The sequence below is a fragment of the Peromyscus leucopus genome, chromosome 3 (genome assembly GCF_004664715.2).
Source record: "Peromyscus leucopus breed LL Stock chromosome 3, UCI_PerLeu_2.1, whole genome shotgun sequence".
NCBI lineage: Eukaryota > Metazoa > Chordata > Mammalia > Rodentia > Cricetidae > Peromyscus > Peromyscus leucopus.
The window spans coordinates 75001120-75021255 of record NC_051065.1 but is presented as its reverse complement, the minus strand read 5'-3'; positions in this window follow the sequence as shown (position 1 = coordinate 75021255).

Genomic DNA, 20136 nt, shown 5'->3' with positions numbered 1-20136 from the left:
CACCGTCTCAGCCAGTGCGTCCTTAGCTGTTCTTGTTTGTGTCTGTGGCCTGACCAGAGTATACCTGGGTGGAATGTTGAGAAGAAGGGGGAGGATTTCTGATTACTATTTTTTCTTTTGTTGTAAGATTTATCTTATTTTAAGTAGTGTGTGTGTGTGTGTGTGTGTGTGTGTGTGTGTGAGCATACGTGTGTCTCTGTGTGTTTGTGTGTGGGTTTGTGCATATGAGTTCAAGTGTCAACAAAGCTGGAGGCTTTGGATCCTCTGGAATTGGAGTTGCAGGCAATTGTCGTTTGCTTGACCTGGGTGCTGGGAACCTGTCTTCGGGTTTCCATTGCTAGGCTATAACACCAAGACCAAAAACAACTTGGGGGAAAAAAGGGTTTATTTCAGTTTGCAACTCTCAGTTTCATACTCCATCACTAAGTGAACACAGGGCAGGAACCTGGCGGCGGGAACTGAAGCAGATGCTGTGATGGAGGAACACTGCTCACTGGCTTGCTCCCCATGGCTTGCTTGTCCTGCTTTCTCATGGCACTCAGGATCACCAGCCTCGGGGTGGCATTGCCTTGGTGGGTTGGACCATCCCACGTCAATCATCAAATTAAGAAAGAATGCACTACAGACAGGATGACAGGCCAATCTGATGGGGGCATTTTTCTCAACTGAGGCTGCTCTTCCCAGGTGACTCTAGCTCATGTCAAGTGGACAAGGAACTAAGCAGGGCAGAGCCAAACTGGTCCTCTGCAGGAGAGTGAGATGTCTTAATTGCTGATTCATTTCCACATCCCTGACTTCTGATTTATTAAAAACAACTTTATTTAAGTATATAGGAAATTTTGCTCATCTTTAGAGCACATGCTAGTGAGGTTAGTATATTTATACATTTACACGGTCACCACAATCTAGTTTTAGAATAATTAGATCATGCTGAAGTTTCTTTGCGACTGTCTACATCCAATCTCTGTCCCTATCCCCAGTCCCAAATAATGAACTAGCAATCAGCTTTCTGACTATATAGTTTGGACTTTTCTAGAAAATTTTTAAATAAGTGGAATTTTGCAATATGTAGTCTTTAGCATCTAGCTTCTTTTACCAAGTGTTATGTTGCATAGTATTCCATTCAGGACTAGTTACATAATTTGTAGGACCAATTCAAATAGAAAATGCCAGACCCTTGGTTGAATTTAGGACAAGGTACCATAAAAGTATAGTGTCTGTGTTGCCCCATCTTCTGCAGGCTGTTTCTCAGTCTGTCATGGTGCTCACTGCTATTTAATCCGGTCTTACTTTTAGGCATGGTGATACTTGTGAATTGATTGCACTCCTAATATGGAGAGCTCCAGAACTTACCAAGCATGCATGACCTATCATTAGACCAACATGCTGTGGCTTGTTTGGGGCAAAATCAGTCAATCCAAGTATTTCTTGTTTATCTAAGGTATTTTCTCAGCCTTTTATGGGTAGCACTTCCAAAAAAAAATGGATCATCTATGATGGGATGTTCTAACAATCTTGATCTGACATTTGCTTATTTGCACAAGTTCAAGGTTAAATTTATTAAGGAAGTCAAGATGGTGATCACAGGAAATCAAGACCTAGGTGTGGGCATTTTTTTCTGGGTAAGTGGGTGGATGTGGCTTCACTGGTTGCCTGTTAAAGAAACTGGTCCTAATTCTGAATATTCCACCATTTTTATTGTCTATCCCATGACAAGCATGTAGGCTGTGGTTTGGGGGCCATTGTGCACATTGTTTGAGAGTCTTTGCCTGGACACTCATCTTTTTGGGGTACTCAGGAAGTACCTGGGTCACACTGCAGGCATGTGCTGAAGCTGTTGAGAAAATGCTGAACTGGCTGTGCCATTTTCCATGTCCACTAACAATTTGTGAGACTCCCTGCACACCTGCCCAACTCTAGTTTCTTTCATTCTGATTACAGTTGTTTTGCTAGTGGTGTGGTGGTGGTGTCTGGTTGTGGTTTTAGCTTAGGTTTTCTTACTGATCATGATACCAAATATCTTTTCATGCATTTATTTGCTTTCCCTATAGTTTCTGTCATGTACTGTCTATTTAAGTCTTTTGCCCATGATTTTGAAATTGGATTTATCCAATTTATCTTATCACTGAGTTACTACTGGCTTCTTTCCCTTTCCAGGGCATCCTTACCATATAATATCCACAAGGGTCTTTTCCCAGGACAGGATCTATCTTTTCATTTTCTGAATGATGGTTTTTGAAGAGTACAGTTTTAAATTTTAATGAAGCCCAGTTTGTTGGTGATTTTCTATGATTTATGCTTTGGATGACATTAGATTATCTCTTATTACTGTCCTTGGGCTAGAAATTGGAACCATGGTGACAGTTAGCACTGCATGTCTGATTAGGACACCAGGGGAGGTTTCTTTCTCATGCGTATAATATATTTTTATTAATTCTTTGAGAATTTCATACATGTATACAATGTATTTTGATTGTATTTATTCCCACTCCTCCTCCCTACTCATCCTAGATCTACCCCCTGCCTTCACACCTTTTTAAATTTATGTCCCATTTTCTTTTAATAATCCACTGAGTTCAGTGTATTTTCCCCCATATGTTCATGAGTATGTAGCAGCATAATTGCTACTAGTGTAGCATAGTCGATCTACCAGGGCTCACATCTTTAAAAAAAAAAAAAAAAAAAACTAACCCGTCTTGTCCCAGAAGCTGTCTACTGTCCATAGCTCCTCAACAAACAGTAGAGGATAGTGAGCCACTTCCCACTCCATGTTGGAATGTTGACAGATTTAATCTTGTACAGGCAACCATAGCTGCTATGGGTTCATGAGTGCAACACGCCTTTCGTGTCTAGAAGACACTGTTTCACCTGGTTCTGAGTTGGAAACATGGCACACTGAAGGGGCGTGGGTCTTAATTCTTGTTAGATGACTTTTGGGCATTCCAGATGACTGGGTAAACCAATATTAAAGGAGAGGTTGTTTAAAAATACGTGTGTGCACATAATATGACAAATATATGACATAGAAGTAGAAAGTTTTGTTTTATAAGATTTTATTTATTATGTATACAGTATTCTGCATTTATGCTTGCACACCAGAAGAAGGCACCAGATATCATTATAGATGGTTTGTGAGCCACCATGTGGTTGCTGGGAATTGAACTCAGGACCTCTGGAAGAGCAGCTAGTACTCTGAGCTATCTCTCCAGCCCCAAAGGGGACTATTTGGGAGAAGGAAGAGAACTCAAAAGAGGCAGAGAGAACAAGAGAGGGTAATTGTGGAAATAAAGACAAATATTTCAGTGTTTTTTCTCATATGTGGAATTTAGATTCTATCTGTCTGTCTGTCTGTCATCTACCCTTCCAGCCAGATGTGGTTGCTCACATCTGTAATCTCAGTACTCAGTATTTCAGTGGGAGGATCAAGAGTTTAAGACTGGCTTGGACCACACAGTGAATCTGAGGCCAGTTTGACTGACATAATGTATTTGATGCCATCCTGGAATACATGAGTCTCTCTGTGGTGGTTTGAATGAGAATGGTTCCCCATAGACTCAGGTGTTTGAACACTTGGTTCCCAGTTGCTAGAACTGTTTGGGAAGGATTCGGAGGTGTGGTTTTGTTGGAGGAGATATGGCCTTGTTGGAGGAAGTGTGTCACTGAGGGTGTGCTTTGAGGTTTCAAAAGACCCTTGGCATTCCCAGTTAGCTCTCTTTCTCTGCCTCAACGTTGCCGATCAAGATGTGAGCTCTCAGGTGTTCCTTCGCTCCACCATCATAGACTCCAAACCTCTGAAACCATAATCCCAATTAGATGCTATCTTTTATAAGCTGCCTTAGCCATGGTGTTTTTACAGAAATAGAAAACTAAGACAGATCTTGTTTCAAAAAAGAAAAACACAACAGAAGTTGGATTGGATGCTTTGACGTGCCAGTGTGTTTGACAAGCTCAAGGATTCACATGATGCCGAAGCAAAATGAGTAAGGATGAGTGAGTCAGGGGCTGACATCAGGAGGAGACAGCATTGTCACATTCTTTAGTTCTTGAACAGAATAAACGAGAACAAATTTGGCTCAACAATATCTACATTTTAAAGTGTTTTTAACTGAGATAAAATTACACTACTTTCCCCCTCCCTTTCTTTCTTCTAATCCATCCCAGTTCCCTCCCTCAGTTCCTACCCCTTTCAAGTTGATAGCCTTTTTCTTTATTATTGTTACATATATATGCACAGATGACTGCATTGGTCAACCCACGATAGAGGTTTCATCATGGCATCTTCATACATGTGCATCATTATACTTTGATACCTTAATATTACCTCCTCTCCCGTAATTCTCCCTTTTTCCAACTGATTCTTTGTCTCCCTCATATACTCCCAACTTCTGCTTTTTTATTACATGTATTCTGTTACACTCTGATGTATTTTTGCTGTGTATTTGAAAGATAAAAGTATAAAGAAAAATATCTCTCAAAAATCTACCATTTATAATAACTATTATGAACATTTTGAGTTGTTGGCCTCCTGAGACTTTATTTCATACATATATGAGCATAAATATCATGCTTTACAAATTTTAAATACATGGGATTGGGAATTTAGTCTAGCAAGCACAAAGTCCTGGTTTTGCTCCTTAGCTCAAAAAAAGAGGGGGGAACAAAATTAAATTACAACAAAAGACCACAAGGTAACACATTTCAACTATATATTGCAAAACTGAAATTGAACTGTACACGTATCACTTCACAGACTGCCATTTTAAAGTAATAATCACTTTCTAAAATCATTAACTTTCTTAGAAGATATAAGTTTTAGGGTTATACTTTAATTTCCTTTATATGATCATGGTATACTTTATTTAATGTCCTACTGCTCAGGTAAAAATTAATTTTTTTTATTAGACATCTGTAAAATGTTACTAGGATAACATTTTAAAGGTACATATGATATATTCAGTTATCAAAAATGTGCTAATCTTTGTTTTGCAAATTACAATTGAATTCATTCTTTCTTAGTAATTATAGGCTGCCACTGGAAGTGGGTTAGCTCTATTGAAAGAGATTTGATTAAAGCATGAAATTAAATAAAATTTAGTCTTGTTCCTTGTTGAGAACTTTCTTTTTATATGAACATTAGCTAGAGGCTATTTGTACTTTTACATTTAGTGTGTGCACACATGATGTTTGTCTATGATTCAAAAATGTAAGATTCCCATACCTTGCTTTTATTTCAGAAATGACAGGATCTGAGATTTTTTTCCCCCAATATTTTCCAATCATCCCAGTCTATGAAACAAATTCTAAAAGACTGATCCTTTCTCCTGATTGAACTGTGGAGCAAACAGAAAATGTTAACATGGTCACAGTGGCTAAAACTGTAGGTCCCAGAGGCTCCCACGCTGCCACGGCTCTCTAGCACTTGTGAAGTGCCTACTGCACACCAGCCTATTTTTAATAAAATAGTTTTAATTCCCACTCTAGCCCCACAATTTAGGCACAATTTCTTCCACTTCACAGCAACAGAAAAGGCTGAATCAATTCTCCAGGGCACATGGCGCCCAAGTGTAGCTGCCAAGCATATGGGTTTTTCATTATACAACACTGTTTTCTGATGACCAAGACTGCTACTCAAGTCGTTTTGAAGATTTTTAAATGGGCCTTCAGTGGCAAAGAACACATACACTTAGACCTGATGTGACGATCGAGTGCCCAGCCTCGTTCTGTCGTGGCTGTGAGTGTGTTCACTGCTTTGTAGTTGCATACTTATATTATGGACAGCACATTTCCTCAGGGCAAATAGAACATGCACATTTACAAAGGACTTCCCTGGAAGTGCTAGGAGATGGCTTATATAAACCTCCAGATCTGGTTACATCCTATAGATAAAGCTAAAGTTTGCAGCTGGATATTGTAATAACAGTCTAGTGGGGTCCCAAATGTGAAAATACTCAAAAATTAATAATTGAAAATAATGATTCTGTTATTATTTTTTCATCCTTACTTCTTTAACTTCACGCTTGATTCCAATTCAAGTGTGTGTGTGTGTGCTCACATGTGCTTGTGCATGTGTTATGTATGTGCATGCATGTGGACACTGGATGACACCTTGTGTACTGTTCCTCAGGCATATCACTATTTCCTTTTCTTTTTATTGGCAGGGTGTAGCTCAAGAGTTTTCTCTCCGGGTCCTGCCAAGCTCCAGCAGTCTGACAGCCCACTTATAAAATAAACACACAGACGCTTATATTATTTAAACTGTTTGGCCTAATGGCTCAGGCTTCTAGCTTTCTAGTTCTTACATCTTAAATTAATCCATTTTTATAAATCTGTACCTTGCCACATGGCTCGTGGCTTACCGGCATCTTCACATGCTGCTTGTCATGGCGGTGGCTGGCAGTGTCTCCCTCTGCCTTCCTGTTCTCTCAATTCTCCTCTCTGTTAGTCCCGCCTATACTTCCTGCCTGGCCACTGGCCAATCAGTGTTTTATTTATTGACCAATCAGAGCAATTTGACATACAGATTATCCCACAGCAGCAGGGTGGCTCACTAGCCTGGAGGTGGCTGGAGAGCTGGGAAGCACCAGGGATCTGTCAATCTTCATGGCCTAGTGCCGGAATTACAGTGCACACAGCTTTGAAAATGTGGGTCCTGGGGATCAGACTAGGTGCTGGCCTGCTTCTTTAGCGCCAACCTTGACTTACCTTCAGATATGTCTGTGCTTGGAGGAGCCTGAGAGCTCTGGCTGCCATGGTCCAAAGGAGGAAAGCATGTACAAGAGCGAGCCTTGTTTTTATCCCCTTTCAGCCCTGATGTTTAGGCTTCACTACTTTGTGGCCCCGTAGCTCTGTGCTTTACCAGTGGGTAGAACTGGATCTATATCTTGGCCATCTCTGGAGTTTGAAGCCATACAGTCTGTGTGGCGTAATGTGTGGCAATCTATTCTGTACTAGTAACGCTCAGAGTTTCAGGTGATCTGGTCCAATCCTAGACTGAAATCCACTACCCCCCCCCCCAATCTCTCATTTTCCTGGGAGCACTATGCAGTGTTGATTGTATCTAAAAAACAAACAAAACAGAAACAAAAGCAACAACAACAACAACGACACTTGATAGGATCATATTGCCCCAATTCTACTGCTTCTCAGTGGTTCAGGCTCCATCATCTCTCCTCTGTGGCTCCTCACTGGCTTCCAGTCATCTTTCCTCTATGCCTCCTAGCTGGCTTCCAATCTCCCAAGCCAGTTTCCTCATGGCAGCCCTGGGGAACTGAGCAAACATGAAACCATTTCCCTCCTCATACTCCTTGATTCGCCTTGCTACCCTCCCAATCCCTCTATTCTGTCTTTGTATCACTGCTCACAGTGTGGGATTACATGTCTCTTGCACCCTTAACTTCATGTGTGTGAATTTCATGCAGGCAGGGGCAGGCCTGTTCTGCAGTACTCGGTTAAGACCTGCTCTTACATCAGTTAGGAACCACGTCTCAAAGGCTTGTGTCAGATGGCTATGCAGCCTCTATTGGGTGCTTCAGACCGGATCTGCCATGATTGCTGAGGGCACTTGTGTTTGCAAGGAAGGCTGCTTTGTTACTTTCCTTTGAAATACTAGCCGGTGAGTGAGTTCATGATCGTCTTGAGTTTGTTGCCTTAGAATGTATGGTCTTGCCTGTGTTAGAGGAATGAAGGACAGTGAGGGTAAGAACTCCTCAGCTGAGGAATGGAAGTACCTGTCCCTTGCCCCTGCTCCCAGTGAGGAGGCAGGGAGGAAAGGAGGAGGTGAATGTTTAGCATAGGGACCTCCTTCCAGGGCACTGCTGTCCTTGCTTAGGTAGCTTAGCTGGAAAACCCCCACATTCAGCAGAAGTGATTTCTGGTTCTCTGGTTTTAGTTTCTGTCCCATCCATATTATTTCTAGGTAACCCTGAGTACTTCTGTTGTGGGGACAAAAACAAGCCTGGAGATCAATCCTGGCCCCATGCTCTGCTTCTGACCTTGTCCCTAGATCTGAAGTTCAGAGTAGAGTGACTCGTGACCTGGCACAGCTTCTCACACAACTGTAGATTATTTAACTCAGCTTACCAAAGCTAGTGGCAAGGAGTTAGACATCCAAACGCGTCTGAAAAAGGAACCAGACAGTTGTATTGAGGCCATGTCCTCGGGGCCTTGCTCGTCTATTAAGTAGTAATCTAACCCTGTGGTGATCCCAATTAATTGGATGTTTTTCCCAGTTCCCTTTAGATAATCTGAACCCGTCACCATGAGCCCATGAGCAATTTTAAATCTAGCACAGGAAAGGGCCTCTGTTCTTCCTCCTTTGAGTCTTGTAGTTCACAGCCTAGGCAGGAATCTACCCTTACAGTGAAGCAGGGCCTTGAAGCCAGAGCGATCTGGGGACAAGCTTGACTCAGCCACTCATTAGGTGGAACATGGACAGTTCGATTGCTCTCTGAGTCACAATTCATCAGCAACTCATTAGGGCGTCGATGTATGAGAGAGAGAGAGAGAGAGAGAGAGAGAGAGAGAGAGAGAGAGAGAGACAGAGAGAGAGACAGAGAGAGATATGCACACACAAACACACACGCACACATACACAGAGAGAGAGAGAGAGAGAGAGATGCACACACAAACACACACATGCACACATACACACACACATACACACACAGAGAGAGAGAGACAGCGACAGAGACAGAGAGAAAGACAGAGAGAGACAGAGAGAGATGCACACACAAACACACACACACACACACACACGCACACACATACACACACACACACACACACAGAGAGAGAGAGAGAGAGAGAGAGAGAGAGAGAGAGAGAGAGAGAGAATTTTTTGAAGAGTCAATAAATTACTAAAGGTATTTGACAGAGCCTAACAGAGAAAGGATGCCCATGTGATGACTTTCCTGTAGTCTTTCCTATCAGGGAAAGGAGGCCAAGCCTGGCTTCTGAATCCCTATGGTTGTTCCTGGAGATTTATTACCCTCTTGATTTAGAGGCAATTTTGTCAAGTTCTAATAGTGTCAGCCCTTCCATGTTCCTGTGGGAAGACAAAGGCCGGTTATGGAAGCTGATTTGAGATAATGAGCTGGAGCAAGGCTCTAAACTGAAACTTTTTCTAATCTATTCCCAGTTCATCTTTACCAGCTTTGGGCAAAGAGGGTGAGATGAGTTCAAATAATTAGACTCTCCCAAGCATCCTACTTTCTCCAGTAGGTTTAATCAAGTTTTCTCCTGAGCCCTTTAACAACAAAGGAGAAAAGAAAGAAAGCCTGGAAAGAGATAACCTTATTTTTCCCCGGGCTAAAGAAGTATGACGAATTGTTTTCTTTTTCTTATTAATTTTCCAAGTTTTCTTTTTAAAAGTTAACATTAATACATGCATATGATATGTTTACATCAAATCACCTCCATTCTCTCCAGTTCCTCACCTGTCCTCCACCACTTTCCCCTCTCAGCTTCCTATGTGTCCCCCTCATTCACACGTGTGTGTTGTAGAATATTATTTGAAGGTGTGTTACTTTTGTTTATGTTGCATTTGTTTAGCTCTGTGACGCTGTGTTACTTTGTCTGTCTAAAACACCTGATGGTCTAATAAAGAACTGATCAATAGCAAGGCAGGAGGAAGGATGGGCGGGGCTGTCAGGCAGAGAGAATACATAGGAGGAGAAATCGGGGAGAGAAGAGATCTAGGAGTGAGAGAAGAAGGACATCAGGGGCCAGCCACTCAGCTACACAGCCAACAATGGAGTAAGAAAGAAAGGTGTGCACAGACAGAGAAAAATAAAAGCCCAGAGGCAAAAGGCAGCTGGGATATTTTAGGTAAAGAAAAGCTAGCAAGAAACAAGTTAAGCTAAGGTCAGCATTTATAATTAATAATAAGCCTCTGTGTGTGATTTATTTGGGAGCTGGGTGTTGGACCTCCCAAAAGAGCAAAAATAAACAACAATGTGTGTTCTGTCTTTAGATACCCATTGGGTTCACTTAGTACTGCTTAAATGTATGTGGGTATAGGACCACCGACTGGAGCATGGGTAACCTCTCAGGGCCTGTATCCTGACTTTTGTAGAAGACTGACTCTTCCTCTTCCAGCAGCCATAAGTTGCCAAGAGTTCCTCAGATATGCATGGGACTTCATAACTCCTCCCCCATTCCTGCTGGGATTTTGGCTGGATCAATCTATGTTGGTCTCATGCATGCAATCCCAGCTACTGTGAGTTCATGTGTGCAAGGGTGCTGTCATGTCTGGCAAGCACTACTTTGCTGCAGATATCTACTCCCTCTGGCTCTTATAATCTTCTGACTCCTCCTCCATGATGATCCCTGAGCCGTGTGTGTGTGTGTGTGTGTGTGTGTGTGTGTGTGTGTGTGTGTGATATAGCTGTCCCATTCAGAGCCGAGCACTCCAAGTCTCTTATTTTCTACATGTTGTCTGGTTGTGTGTCTCTGTGTTAATTGCCATCTACTGTAAAAAGAATCTTCTCTGATGAGGGCTGAGAGATGCACTAATCTCTACTATAAAGATAAGAACTGGCCAGGCCTGGTGACACACACCTTTAATCCCAGCACATGGGAGACAGAATCAGGCAAACTTCTGTGATTTCAAGGCCAAACTGGTCTACACAGTGAGTTCAAGGTTAGAGCTATGCATTGAGACCCTGTGTCAAAACAAAAACAAACAAGCAAACTTAGGGGGCAGTTTATTACTATGTCCATTTAGCAGAATAATAATACTAATTTCTCCCTTAGGGCCGATGATCTAGTCAGTCATAAGGTTTGGGCTCAGTTTATGGTAGCAGGCCCAAGTTCCATCTCATGGAGCTGGCTTTAAATGTAATCAGAAAGTGATTGGTTACCCCTGTAACATTCATGACACAATTGCTCATCTGGGTAAGACTGCTGTCTTCCACCCCCGGCCCCCAGTAGTGTGTTGCTACCATTAGTATCAGCAGATAAAAGGCCTCACAAACTTTATGGAGTAATAAACCAGCAAATTAAGTTAAATATTGCAGTCCCTCTGAAGAAAAAGTGCATTGACACAAAGAAGCCAAAGCAGGGTGTGGGCCTCTCAAGGTCCTTCCAAGGTGGAACATACTAGATAATAAGCTCATGCATGATTGAAAGCAGGCACTGAGGGGTTTTTGTTGCAGAGCACAAGGCATACCTCGTACAGCAGGTGCTTCGTGGAAAATGACTAATGTAGACATGATATATTGCCCCAGAGGATTTCAGAATATTTTCATTTGTTAATTTTTTTCTTCAGTATGCAAGGGCTTAGCTCTTCCCTTAGCTTAGATTCTTCAAGACTACGACACTATTTATTCAGTTTTTCAGCAACCAAAAATTTATTATGATCCTATTATGTACAGATATTGAGTATGCAATAGTGACCAATAGATCCATGGCCTTGCCCTCATGGATCTCACAATGTAGTGGGGAAAAGTAGGGCTTGAACAAATGAAAAGAACATACATGTGTGTTGTGTTTATAAAGGAAAGTAAGTCTTGAGGCACTGAGAATTCTTACATATGATTCGAGACCTGGAGAATTAATAGTAACTAGGCAGGCAGGGTGGAGATGGAGAATGGGTATGTTCCATCAGAAAGAACAACATACAAAAGACCCTGAAGAGGCAGAGAGCTTGGCTTGTTGTGGGAGAGGGAGAAGACTGGTCTGGTCACAACATAATGAATAGGGTATAGGTAGTAGGATGAAAATCACACAGAAGGTAGAGGACAGGATCTGTGGAGACCTGGAGGCTGTGATCGCGAGTTTGGGTTTCTGAGAACAGCTGGGAGACATTGGAATGTCTTAAGAGGGAACAATAGACCAAGTTTTGTGTTTGGAGATGTCTCTGGCTTTATTCAGAGAGTGGATTAGAGGGAGACAAAAGGGGAAGCAAGGGATTAAACTAGAGCCTCCCTAAGACAGCAAGGCTTGCCATCAGAGTGGCCACAAAGGGAAAAGGACCCAAAAGCACAGCACCAAGTGAGCATGAGGTTGTGAGCCTCAGAGCTGCTATAGCTGTGAAGAGAGCCAGAGAGCTCTACAGCGTCTGCTGAAGATGATGTGTACAGCAAGTGGACAGTTCCACTCCTGAGAATATGTCCAAGACACACGCCTGCATGTGTGCACCAATAGATGGGTCAGGAAGTGTGCATGGTCTATTTATAGTAGCTCTGCCTTAGTTAGGGTTTCCATTGCTGTGATAAGCAATGTGGTTAAAAGGAACCTGGGGAGGAAAGGGTTTATTACAGCTTAGAACTCTCAGGTCACACTCCATCACTGAGGTTAAGTCAGGGTAGGAACTCAAATAGGGAAGAAGATGCAGAGGCCATAGAGGAAGGAATACTGCTTATTACTCCTCATAGCTTACTCAGTTTGTTTTCTTTCTGTCTGTCTTCCTCCTTTCTCTCTCTCTCTCTCTCTCTCTCTCTCTCTCTCTCTCTCTCTCCCTTCCTCCCTCCCTCCTTCTCCTTCCCTCCCTCCATTTTTTCCTTCCTTTTCTTTATTTTTTTTTAAGACAGGGTTTCTCTGTATAGTGCTGGATGTCCTGGAACTAGCTCTGTAGACCAGGCTGGCCTTGAACTTGTAGAGATTCACCTGCCTCTGATTCTGAGTGCTGGGATTTTAGTTGCGTGCCACTACCACCCAGATTTCTCAGTTTGGTTTCTAATAGGACTCAGAGTCACCTTCCAAGGCGTGGCCCTATCCTCACAATGAGCTGAGGCCTCCCATATAATCATGAATGAGGAAAATGCCCTGTAGTTCTGCCTACATCCAGGTCTTATGGATTCCTTTTCTCGATTGAGAGTCCCTCTTCCTAAACTTGCCATTCTGTCCAGCTTGTATCAAGTTGACAGAAAACTAGCCAGCACAAGCTCAAACCAGAACCAACGTAAATAGTCACCATTGGGTGAAGAAATAAATGGTGGTATATTCACCCGTAGGAGGGCAATCCTGGAAAGGAACGAACTATTTTTAAAACATGGATGTGTCTCACAAACATAATTTTGAGTGACGGAGGTAGGCACCAAAGAAACCACATTGCATGAGTCCACTTACATTATTTCAAAGCAGAGAAAATGGGTATATGGGGGTAGAAAACCAGGCAGAGTTAGCTTTGGGGTGATGGTGAGGGTCTGAGGCAGGGGCTAAAGGGGTTGGATTTGAGCTATGTGTGGTTTGGGCTGTGAATATGAACCAAGCTGGCACTTAGGACTCAGGGACTTTTACATATATTTGTTAGGCTTCAACAAGAAGTTTCTTAGAGAGAAAAAAAAAAAAATAAGACAAAACAAAGAGTAAGAGACTGGCAGTAGTCCATAGAGAAATAAATTTGTCTTGGGCAAAGACAATAGTAGCAGGAGCAGTCAGAACCTGTCAGCCCACTATTTTGGTGTGTTCTCTCTGTAAAGACAGTCAACCATGCCTGAAAGTACCTTTTAAAAATTGTATGACTTATTATTGAATGTGTGCAGACTTTTTCCTCATCATCATTCTCTAAATAATATAATATTATTTGCATGTCCTTTACTGTACTTTAGTTCTCTTTCAAGCACCTGGATTTAACTCAGAACTTCACACACACAAGCAAAGAGCTCTTCCACTGAGCCACATAACTCAGAGCTTCACACACACAAGCAAAGAGCTCTTCGCTGAGCCACAGAACTCAGAGCACTAGGAAAGTCCTCTTCCGCTGAGCCACATAACTCAGAGCTTCGCACACACTAGGAAGTGCTCTTCCACTGGGCCATGTCCCAGCCTCTTTTTCACTCACTATGTAACCCAGGCAGATCTTAACCTTGTGATCTTTCTGTCTCAGTCTCCCCAGGAGCTGGGATAGCAGGCCTGCATCTAGAGCTGATTTAAAGCACTGATGACATCTATAGGTTAAATGCAAACACCTATATGGCATTTTACTCAAGGGACTTGAATCTATATGGGTTTTCTTTTCCTGGTACCAATCTTCCTTGCAGAGGGAAGGCTGATTGATGAGTCACGTGTGTGTGTGTGTGTGTGTGTGTGTGTGTGTGTGCGCACATGTATGTGCATGTGTGTCTCATGAGTGGGTGAGGCAAGGTAAGTGGGAATGAAGATGACTTCTACTATATTTCCCCCATATCATTAGGGTACATTTGTGAGATATCTATGCTTATAACAGATCTCACTGGTGCATGGGGCACTAGACTAGTGCACTAGACCTCCGTTGCCCAGTTGAGATCATTACTTGAGTATCATCTGTCTCATTTTTTCCTCTATGTTCTTCACATCAGCAGGACACAGGATGCTATTGCATCTGTGTTATCAGGTGTTCTCTTGGTACCTTTTATCTACAGCTGCTCACCATGTTGATCTGTGCCTATGTGTAGCAATGTGGGCCCAGTAGTACTCTATGCTCCACTTCCAGGGTCTCTCCTCTCTGTTCCCTCTTAAATTTACTCTGCTTGAGGTTTTGCCTTTTTATTTTTGCAGAAATTATACTTGTTACAGTACCAGATGACCTGACTATTGCTGTATCCAGTAGGCAATTATTAATCCTCTTGCTATTTGACCTGACAGGTGTTTGATATACTTGACCCACTTCTCTCCCTCACTTGGTCTCTTGGTTCTTCCCTGGCTGCTTACAATCTCCTTATCACATCATTCCTCTTCTCCAGATCTAGTAGTCGTGGTCATATGTCCTAGAGCAGTGGTTCTCAATTTGTGAGTTGAGACCCTTTTGGGGGTCACATATCAGATATCATGAATATCAGATATTTACACTACAATTCATAACAGTAGCAAAATTACAGTTATGAAATAGCAATGAAATAATTTTATGGTTGGGGGTCACCACACCATGAGGAATTGCATTGAAGGGTCTAAGCATTAGGAAGGTTGAGAACCATTGTTCTAGAGTTTAGACTTTGGTCTTTGCTTGCTTTGGGATATGTATAAGTGCAACTGTGTGCATACATGGGTATGGGTGCACATGTACCTTTGTGCACATATATGTGAAGGGCAGAGGTTGATATTGGGAGTCTTCCTCTGTTACTCTCCATTCTCTCTCTCTCTCTCTCTCTCTCTCTCTCTCTCTCTCTCTCTCTCTCTCTCTTTGGTGGCAGGGTATCTCAAACTCATATTCCTCTGATTGATTGGTGAGCCATCAAGCTTCAGGGGATCCACTTGCCTCTGCTCCCATAGTCCCAGGGTTATGGATGTGTGCTGCCATACTAGGCTTTTTATATGGGTACTGAGGGTCTGAACACGGGCCCTTATAATTGTAATGATGACCAGTTTCCTGGGTACACTCAATCCAAGTTGATAACCCAGATCCACTTGCATGGAGGCAACCCAGGAGGAGACAGAATACACGGCTATGCAAGTCTTCCTTCACTCTGGGTGAAATGGGGAGACCCTGAAGGGTTTGGAGCCCCAAAGAGAGAAAACATGACTTAGCAGGCTGCTTGGTCAAGAACTGATCATTTACAAATGACTATAATAACTCAAACAAGATCAGAGTGGCAGATTGTACAGCAGGTGCTTTACCAACAGAGCCATCACCTCAGCCCCTAGACTTTGGTCCTTTGTTCTGTCTCTGTTTAGTTCTATTGATCATTTCACTTAGTATCATGACTTTAAAAATCATCTATCTATCTATCTATCTATCTATCTATCTATCTATCTATCTATCTATCATCTACCTATCTATGTAACTATCATCTGTTTCTCCACCCATCCATCTATATGTCTGTCTGTCTGTCTGACTGCTGTCTGTCTATCTCTGCTAGTGACTCTATATTTATATCTCTAGCCCAGAGCTCTTTCCTGTACCCAGTTTTGTGTGTGCAGCTCTCTGTTAAACATTGGACAACATTTGATGTATGAATGTCTAAATGACTGCTTTCCTTGACCTTGGACTAAGCAGAACTTTTGTTTCTCACTCCCAGAGCCTGCTTACTCCACGGTTTTCTCCAGTTCAGTTTTGGAAATTCCACCCTTCTACATTCTCAGGTCAAAAGTTTTGAAGTCATCTTTGATCTCTCTTTTTTCTCTCCTAGCCATATCTGACCTATGAGTATATTCTGTTGCCTCTTCCTTTCAATTTCAATTACAGTCTACGGCCATACCACCCCATGCCCGACATCGTCAATTACAATGACAGTCTAATTACCTCCCTCCATCTCAGCTCTGCCACTCTGATCTTGTTTGAGTTATTATAGTCACTTGTAAATGATCAGTTCTTGACCAAGCAGCCTGCTAAGTCATGTTTTCTCTCTTTGGGGCTCCAAACCCTTCAGGGTTTCCCCATTTCACCCAGAGTGAAGGAAGACTTGCACAGCCGTGTATTCTGTCTCCTCCTGGGTTGCCTCCATGCAAGTGGATCTGGGTTATCAACTTGGATTGAGTGCACCCAGGAAACTGGTCATCATACATTTGGCTGTTTCTGGAGATAATTGGCATGAGTGGGAAATGGGGAAGACCTGCTTTGAATGCGGGCAGCCCAAATGCAGCAGAAACCAGATGGAGAGCTTGCTCGACAACTCTTGGACAACTCTGGTTTTATTTTCCTCTTTATGCTATCACCATTGCCAGTGGACATCAGACTCCAGATTTTTCAGCTTTGGAATGTGGACTTGCACAACCGACTCTCCAGGGCGCTGTCAGGCCACCAGCTCTAGACTGGAGATGGATCCCTTGTTCTTCTTATTCTGAAGCTTCCAGCTTCTTGCACTGAACAGTCACTCCTCTGAATTTCCAGTTCCAGTGTGAACTGTCAGCCTCTAATAGTGCAAGCCAATGTAATAGATTTTCTTTTATAAATTTGTGTAGTACATATAGATGTATTCTGTTGGTTCTATTTGCCTGGGGAACCCTAATATAACCTCTTAGACCCTGAGTCAAAACTAGCGGGTTAAACATTGGAAGGTGGATCAGTGGCTACCTCTACAGGTATTTCTGAGGCCTATGGTATGTGGTCTTCTATGTGTTTGTTTTCCTTCGAACCCATTTTAACTCTATCTTTATTTTTCTCCTTATAGCTTATATACACCAGCAAAATCTTTCAGGCACTGTAAAAATTATAATGTGTTTACATTCTGTTTTTCAAGTGACTGATTACAACCAATACAATCAAGTAAAAAACAACATGTTTTCCATATCCCTTAAATGATTAAACATTTTACGTATTACAGTTGAAAAACCCACATACATTCATATCCAAAGAACTTGTTATAGATTAATTGTGCAGGCTAGCATGATATTCTTCTCAGTCAGGTCTTTTGCTGTCAGGCTGTGTTTTGCAGTTACAAAGAAAGGGTCAATTATTTTATGACTTACCTTGAAAGGTAATCTTATAAGGAATCTTAAAGTAATCACAAACTTTGTATATGAAAAAGAATCAGTCAGCTCTACTTTAAATCTTTAGGGTGCATACCCACTCATCAATAGTTATTATATCAGGAGGTTGAGGGCAAAAATGGGTACAAGGAATTAATCATCACCTTTGGTCATTAACTAATTCCAGCAAGAGAGGCATGTCAGCTAGTAATAATTGGGCTGCTTTGTTCTTGTTCCCTGACCTTAGGAGGTCCTCATTCAACCATGTGCCTTTTGAAACTTTGGATTGTCTCCTTGGGTTTTTCACCTCAAAGCTATTATCAAAACATCTAATCTTACTTTAAGTTATTATAAGGCTTTTTTTTCAGCTATTATGCACTCCGAAACCTGTGAACACATCGCCCAACATTAAGGTTAAAAGAATTTAAACTAGCTGGGCTACTGGGACTCAATTGATTTTCTTAATCATTAACCTAAGACACTGTCTGTATGGCTCCTCAATAGAAACTCATGTGTTCTAGCTGTGTGACACTTCCTTGTATTTATTTTTATTCATCAAAACTCTGTATAAACTAACATTATTATTATCAGTTAGACAGTACAGATTGGTCAGAAGGCATGTCTGGGGGGGGGGGTACTTTCTTCATTAATGATTGATGTGGCAGGCCCAGTCTTCTGGGGGCATTGCCACCCTGGACAGGTGATCCTGAATGATAAGAGAAAGTAAACTGAGCAAGCCATGGGCAGCAAGCCAGTGAGCAGTAGTCTTACATGGCCTCTGTATCAGCTCCTGCCTTGAATTTCTGCCTTGACTCCCCTCAGTGATGGAGTGTGACTTGAGAGCTGTAAGTTGAACACACAATTTCCTCCTCAAGTTGCTTTGGTCGTGATGTTTATCACAGCATCAGAAAGCAGACCATGACCGTAGACAATTCAGTTTACCCCTTCTGAGGAATGGGGCTAGTACTAAGACATTCTTCCATAGAAAGTAAGGATGAAGTAGGTTAGAACACACAAAGGCACCTGCCTCGAGTGAGCATTCAGCGAATCTGGCCATCATCACTAATATTCCTGTCTTCCTTTCCTTCACTTTGTCAGATGCATGCCACACAATACACACTTGATCCATCTGATACACACAGGAAAGGCTGATTGTGGGAGTGAAGGTCTAGATGGAGGCAGAGTAAGGAGGAGGCCTTGTGGGCTGTAGGAAAGGTATTTTAACAACTGATGGGATCTTAAATGGGCCTTATAGAGTTAGTAGCATATGGATAGATGGGTGGGTACTTCAGCAAGCATTCAAAGAAAGAACCTTGTTCTCTGAAAGTTAGACCATTTGCTAAATATAGAAGCTGAATGTTAAAAGTAATTAGCATTAAGCTGATTCCCTCTCAAGTTAGTAACAGGCTTTCTATCAAAATTCCATTTCTCTCCTTCCTCGTACCTTCTGAAGTGTTACTAAGTGTTTTGCTTTAGGACTTTAATAGATTTTAATTATTGAAAGGTGCACTTGAAAAGAAAGCAGGAAGAAGTAAAAAATGTTCTGTGACTCCTGGGCATCTATTCTATGCTTCCTGGAGAAATCGACACCATCTGACGACATTCCAGCAGTAATGGGAGAGGATTAATGATTGTAACCCCTTGATCCCCATCCCCATCCAGTGTTACTTTTCTCTTTGTGAGTCACTCATTCTTCCTTTTGGAATGCACCTGCACTGTCTTTTGGTGAATCAAAGGTAACCATGCATGACTCTGACCTGTAATTTTTTTTAAAAGTATAGGTATTAGTTTTATTCACTTAATTTTTAAAATAAGAATCTGAATCATGATCAGAATTGTCATAATTTTCTTGGAAATTTTTATTCTTCTGTCATTAATCAGTTGTCCCTTGGCTGGCAGGAGCTAGGGTTTCCCAGAGAAGAGGAATCAGAATTGGACTGTGAAACTTACCCTTGGTTCTCTCTTCACTCTAAACACAGCCTCCAGGGCAAGACAAATCTGGCTTGAATTAGAACTGCCACTCTGTAGTGTGTGGCCTGGGCCTGTGGCAGACCTTTGGTTTTTGACATTCACTATAAACAGAGATTGTGATATTGAATTCACCCATGGTGATGAACCCATGGGGGGTAGAGCTCTGGTGCCCACTCAGCAGACCTCTGTGCTTAGTATGTGCTCTGGAAATGCTTCATTCTCTGCCCTGGCTGTTCCAAGTTGTTCGCCTAAGATGCTCAGTGTGTTATATGGAGGGTGAGATGTTCCTTAAACTTACTTAAATTGAGTTGAATGTGTGAAAGTTAGAATATAGCTGAGATGCTTTTATGCATGTGTGTGAGAATGAGATTGTGTGTTTGTTGTGGGGGTGGGTTGGGCAAGTCAAGTAAATATACAACAAAGTATACAAGAAAATCCTCTTTTTATAAAACCTCTGATATTTGTGAGAGACGTGATATTTGAAATTCAAAATATATATGCAATTTAAGCACACTAAAAGTATAGATTGGGTGGCTTCAACGAGACACAAACCTTTGCAAATGTTACAGAATGTTACTACAACAAGAATTTAGCAAGCCAAAAAATCTGTCAGCTGGTAGGCCAGTGAACTGCTGTTTAGCAAATTCATATTTATCCAATTGGCCTCAAATCAACTCTCTTGGACCTTTCCTATTCTGGCCTGGTGATGAGGAGGGAGTTTGCTGTATGCCAGAACCATGGCATGCGAGGGAGTCATTACTTGATCCATTTATTTTTGGACTTTGTGGTAATAGAATGCATGATTGATTTTTCCCCTCTTCCATGTTTAAGGTGATGTAA